The sequence below is a fragment of the Chrysochloris asiatica genome, unplaced genomic scaffold (assembly GCF_000296735.1).
Source record: "Chrysochloris asiatica unplaced genomic scaffold, ChrAsi1.0 scaffold00014, whole genome shotgun sequence".
Taxonomy (NCBI): Eukaryota; Metazoa; Chordata; class Mammalia; order Afrosoricida; family Chrysochloridae; genus Chrysochloris; species Chrysochloris asiatica.
The window spans coordinates 18,816,598-18,823,331 of record NW_006408532.1 but is presented as its reverse complement, the minus strand read 5'-3'; the positions used below and the strand labels follow the sequence as shown (position 1 = coordinate 18,823,331).

The 6,734-nt window shown below is 37.7% G+C and overlaps 1 pseudogene; it reads right to left on the bottom strand.

Annotated features, from left to right (window-relative positions):
- Window positions 1–6,734, bottom strand: part of LOC102840383 — a 15,546-nt pseudogene that overhangs the window by 1,222 nt on the left and 7,590 nt on the right.

Sequence of the window (6,734 nt, the reverse complement as noted above, 5' to 3'; positions counted from 1 at the left end):
GATGTTGTTAAGTGCCGTCGAGTCGGTTCCGACCCATAGCGACCCTGTATAGGGTTTCCAAGGAGTGACTGGTGAGCTTGAACCACCAACTTTGCAGTTCAAACGGTTTTGCAGTCTGGCGCATTAACCCACAGCACCACACCAGGACTCACTCTCTCACTCTCTCTCTCTCTCTCTGTATATATATACACACACATATATACATATACATGTATATACGTATATATACATATATATACACACATATGTACATATGTGTGTGTATATATATATATATATATATTTGTGTGTTACTCTTTCTTTTAGTATGTTGATAGATTTATTTGTAATAAAAATTGGGTATAGTTGTTAACTTTATTTTCACTAAAATGTCTCGTGATTCATTAGTTAATAAAGACCTCATAATTTATTTTAAAGTTTAATTATTTTAAAATTAAGAGTTCCACAAATTTTTACAATAATAGTCCTCAATTTCCTATCTGAGGCATCTTCGTCTCACCCTTCCATTTTATGTTTGGTAAAGGTGAGTTTTTGTTTTTGTTAAGTATCATTGAATTGGTTCCTACTCATAAAGTCCCTGTAGACGATTTCTGAGGAGCAGCTGGTAGGTTTGCACTGCCAACCTTTAGTTTCACAGCCCAGAGCCTCGCCAAGACTCCAAGGTTATCTTTTAGCTGCATTTTATTCCGCTAGTATTTACTGATTGTTTGCTATGTGTCAGGTTTTAGCTAAAGGAAAAAATAATAATAATAATGGTAAAGAATTCCGGTTGCGTCTTTTACAACATTATAATTACGAGGGGGATTTCAAACTGCACTTCAAATACCAGCTGGCCAAACCCAGGCAGAGAGTGACCCCATAAAGTCCTTGGCTCACACCTACCCCTACTAACCCACTTCTGAAATTAGATTTGCCCTGAATAAATCTATATTGAGATCACCCTTTGCATTGTAAGTGAAGTAGGAGAAGGGAAGCTTCTTTTAACCTTTCAAAAGAGAAGCAGAAGGAATATAGTTTGGTTAAGAAATATGCCACAAGGTTGGTGGTTTAAACCCACTTGTTGTGAAGTGCCATCGAGTCTGTTCCCACCCAAGTTGTTGTTGTTGTTGTTAAATACCTTGGAGTCGGTTCCGACTCATAGCGACCCTGCACAGGGTTTCCAAGGCTGTAAATCTTTACGGGAGCAGAAAGCCTCATCTTTCTCCAGCGGAACAGTTGATAGTCTCGAACTGCTGACTGTGAGATTAGTAGCCCAATTGGTAACCACTGAAGGAGCTCTGGTAGCATAGTGGTTACGAATAGGGTTGCTAACCTCAAGATCGGCAGTTCGAAACTACAGCTGTTCCGCGGGAGTACGATGAGGCTTTCTGCTCCCGTAAAGATCTGCAGCTTCGGAAACCCTGTGCAGGGTTACTATGAGTCAGAGCCAACTCCACAGTACTTAACAACAATAGTAACATTACCAGAGCTCCTTGCAAGTCACAACCGACAGAACAATAGCAACACGTAGATAAATGTTTTCCAGACTGATAAATAGTAAACAAACAGGTTTATCACAAGAAATCATAGTAGTGACTTACTCATCATGATTTACTTGGTACATGTTAATGAAAGTACAAGTTTTCTTAGGAATGAAATAGCCATTCAGAGAAGTGTCCATTGTTGTGCTGAGAAAGCAAAATAACACATTATAGCACATTCTGGAAATTCAGATAAGACATCCCTTAATTTCCCCCCAGAATCCACAGATTATTTTAAATTTTTACTCTCATGGTGACATGAAATCCTTTTAAATATGTATATTTCTATTAATTAAAAAACCTTTCACCTACTATAAAATTGTTTTTGTATTTATTAAACATATGGTGTTGTTGTTAAGTGCCGCTGAGCCAATTCTGACTCATAGTGACCCTGTGTAAGGTTTCTAAGGAGTGGCTGGTGAGTTTGAAACACTGATCTTATAGTTCAAACTGACCTTGTGGTCTAGTCCCTTATCCCACAGCACCATACCAGAACTCCATTAAACATATGTTGTTGTTGCTGTTGTTAAGTTTCATTGAGTCAGTTCTAACTCGTAGCAACCTGTATAGGGTTTCCAAGGAGCAGCTGGTGAGTTTGAACCATTGACCTTGTGGTTCAAACCAACTTTGCAGTCTAGTGCATCACATTGCACACTTATTTTAGGCAAGGCATTGCTATAATCTAAAATACTAATAGAAAATTCTCATAATATTTCTATGACTAAGTTGGCCATGGGTAGCCAGGTCAAATTATAATGAGGGAAAAGATAGCATTAAGTCCTTGTGGCCTTTATTAATTTGCACTTGTGACATTTATTAATACATTTGAAAATGAAAGTATAGCATCTTTTAGTGCTTGGTGGAAGGAATCATGGATTTGGAACTGTGAAATCTGAAATCTAGAGGCTTCCATGAATAGCGTGTTGGGCACATTTCTTTTTGCCTGCTTTGTGATTTTTGTTTTTCCAGCTGTAAAATCAAGGCGTTGGTTCTGTGGAATTCTCTCTAAGTTACCTCTAACACAAACATTCTGTTTCTTTAGTCCCATTCTCAGTCTTCTATCTGTAAAGCTTCCTCTTTCATAACACTATAATTTTGCATGGGTAGAATTCACTGTTGTTTCTACGCTGCATTCCCACCTCACAGCACTGCCCTTGGAGTTCTGGTGTGGTGGGTGCTGTGGGTTAATGCACTGGACTGAAAAGTTGGTTTGAACCATAAGGTCGGCAGTGCAAGCTCACCAGCTGTTTCTCGGAAACCCCATGCAGGGTCGCTACAACAACACTGCCCTTGCATCCCTCCCCAAAGGAGAAGCAGTGGTGTTTTCATTTGCTTGTGAGAGGACACTCTCACTTTTGGCTTAGCCAGTCCTGAGCTCTCTCTTTACACCAGTCAGCTCTCTCTTTACACCAACCAACCATGGGAGGGACTTAGAGGAGCACCTTCATCCTGTTGGGGAAAACATGGTATTTTCCAATCCTGACAGAGACAGAGTGGGGAAAATGTCTAATTTAGGTTAGATGTTTTAGCAAACCTATTTGGTCTACTGGAAGCCCAATCCTCCAAACTAACTCTCATAATTCAAAAAAGCTAATATTTTGACTTCTATATCTATGTCCGTGTCACAATTGGTACTGAACTTTGACAAATAATATGGACATTATATATTAGGTGTCCCCCAAACCCAGGAAGAGGGAAGCCAAACGAGTAAGGGATCTATGTTTCATTTGCAAGAATCAACTCCTTCTATGTATAACCTCTTGTGTATCTCAACACATTTCTGTTCACTCTCTGAAATGTATTTCCAGAGTCCCAAATATATGTTCTTTTTCATCCCAAGTGATGCACATAAACTTGATAAGACCTCTCTGTTCCTAAGATTACTTGGTAGAGGGATAGGTCATATCCTTATATGTCTCCTTATGAATGTCATCAGACAGAAGAGTTACTTCTTTAAATGTAAGAATATCTATTAAACTTCAGTTAAAGTTTAATAATAAAAACAAAATTTGCTTCAACCAGAAAGAAGATCTGATGTAGCAGCTAAAAGTAAGGAGTTACTAGGGATTTACAAGCATGATTTGTGAATAATGAGAGCAAACTATATAAAGGAGCCTGTCTTACTGTTTGGCCTTGACTTTGCCTCATTGGTGGTTGGTCCCATTGTGATATTTCAGCTAAGGACACTACATATTGCTGTGACAAACTACTGAATAATTATATCAGCTTTCTGGGGAAAGATACACTCCCACTCCATAACTATTTCAAGATGGGAAGAAAAAAATTATTCTCTATTTTAATTGTGTGAAATAGAAATAGTTCAGAACCTCAGAACTTTTGTTTTCTAGATTCATATTTAATACAGCCTGTCTATTTTATCAGTCTTGGCATGTGTTTGTGTGCTGAAGATTCTGGCATCAGTTGCAGTAAATTTTCAAATTTCTATTAATGGAATTTAAAGGTGTGGCAACTTTGAGTTCCTTAGACTACTGCCCAGAAAAAGTCCAGGCTGCTGAAAATGAAGCCAAATCACCTGTAAATGAAGGAGAAGGTAAAGTGTGTCTTTATGACATTTCATAGTCAAATGCAGATATAATTGCTGAATTATCAATTGCTTGGAATATCTATATCCTTTCTCTCCTGTTAATAATGCATACAACATGAAAGTTAATGGCATCAGACTTTAGGTTATGAAAAAATGTCCAAAAAATATGCTCTGGCTTTACTCAAACATTTCTTTACAGGGATAATAAAATAAAATGAAATCAGATTGAAAATACTATTAAAATAATAATTAACATAAGTACTAAGGCACTTGAAATATTCCAGTGAGCTCCAAGATTCTTTATTTCCCCTCCCAACCTTATGGTGCATTTTTAGAGAATAATAATATGCTCACCAGTGAGGAATAGTGAAAGGAAGGAAGGAGACATGTCTGAATATTTCATTTATGAAAGCTTCAGTGTAGGGCAAAATTTTCCTATCTGAAAATCTGGGTGATTTTAGCCCAATGTTTCCATCTGAAAGAAAAGCAATTTTGTAATTTAATAATACAAGAGATAAGTATAAGAAAACTTGTACGACCAAATTACAACTTTTATATCAAAGTACATTACCAATTTCTTCTTGAATTTTGGCTTGAATTTCTGGATAGCGTATCAAATAAAGAAAACTCCAATACAGACAGGTTGATATTGTTTCAAATCCTGAAAAACAAATGAGCGACTGAGTCATAGGAAAAGTTTTCAACATAATTAATATCCTCAATTCACCTCATGTTTAAGTACTAAAACTAGGGGAAAGGTATTTAATATAACCATAAATTAATAGTACCACAATAAAATAATTACTATGCCTTTGTTGAGTCGGTTCCAATCCATAGCAATCCTGTACAGGGTTTCCAAGGCTGTAAATCTTTATGGGAGCAGAAAGCCTCATCATTCTCCCGCAAAGTGGCTGGTAATTTCAAACTGCTGATCTTAACGTTTGCAGCCCAATTCATAACCACTATGCTACCAGAGGAATGCCATTGTGTCATCACCAACTCATGGTGACCCATATGTGCCATAGTAGAATTGTGCGCCATAGAGTTTTCAATGGCAAAGTTTTCTAGAAGAGGATCATTAGGTCTTTCTTCTGAGATACTTCTGTGTGTACTCAAATGCCCCACCTTTCAGTTAGCAGTAGAGTGTCTTAGCCAATTGCACAAACCATCCATACTGATGTTATTTATCAGACATGAAAACACTGATAACATTGTATTATATAGTAAACATTATTGTTATGATAATCTATATAATCACCATAATTGCAATTACAAGTGGCTATGAAGTAGCGTTAGACTGTGTGGATCATGACAAACTATGGAGAATATTGAGAAGAAAGGGTATTCCAATGCGGTCATTGTTGTGAGAAACGTTGTCTATACTGACAAACGCTCAAGTAATCTAATCTGTACTCATTTTAGCGAGAGTGAGGTTTTCTTTATTCGACTTTGCAAAACCAGGCACGCAGCCCCATAGACAAGGGCAGATGTGCCTCATGGCGTGCCACAAATGGTTTTTATACTTGTCTCCAAAAAGCCCCTCCTTCAGTTCCAGTTCCCCATATACATTTCTATGGCATGTCCCATTTTCCCTCCCCCCAGAGAAGCCAAAATGGCTTGCCCATTGTTTTAGTGGCTGTATTCTTATTTAAATTCCCTAGTCCTAGAACAGCCTGGTTACATATCCCTCCCTGTGTGTAAATCAACAATCTGTTTGTCAGGCCTAGAAACCACATGAATTCTTGAAGATGGACCATGCCCACAAGAGTTATTTCTCACAGTGTGTTCATGAGGCACCAGCACATAGAAAAAGAGACAATTGAATGGTTTAAAATCAGGAAAGGTGTGTGTCAGGGTTACATCTATCCCCATACTTATTCAGTCTGTATGCTGAGCATGTAATCCAAGAACCTGATGAAGAAAACGGCATCAGAATTGAAGGAAGACTCATTAACAACCTGCAATATGTAGATTATACAACCTTGCTTGCTGAAAGCAGAGGATTTAAAATACTTACTGATAAAGATCAAAGACCCCAGCTTTTGATATGGGTTGCACCTCAATATAAAGAAAACAAAAATCCTCACCACTGGACCAATAGATAGCATTAAGATAAATGGAGAAAACATTGAAATTGGCAAACACTTCATTTTCCTAAGATTAACCATCAGCACTCATGGAAGCAACAGTCAGGAAATCAAATGACATATTGCACTGGGCAAATCTGCGTAAGACCTCTGTAAAGTGTTGAAGAGCAAACCACGAAGTTGGCAGTTCAAACCTACCAGCTACTTCTCAGAAACCCTATACTGGGTCGTTATGTGTTGGACCAGATTCAATGACACTCAGCAGCAATAACCCTTATCAAAAGAATTCTGCACATTTCCATTTACACCATATCAAAATGGCAATTTTGTTTTTTTCCTTGAATTATTTGTTGAGTTTAAGTAATAATAAGTCTGAAGGGGCAAGATCAGTATGGTAGGATGAGTGAAGTAAGGTTTCCAATGAAATTTTTGTATTCCTTGATACCCTCAAAGAATGAACAGGTACACTCTCTTGACGGGAAACAAAATTCCTTGGTGCAAGAATATTTGCCTTTTTCTCACCCATGCAGCTTTCAATCTTCTTAAAACCTCTTCATAATGTTGTTGTTGTTAAGTGCCGTC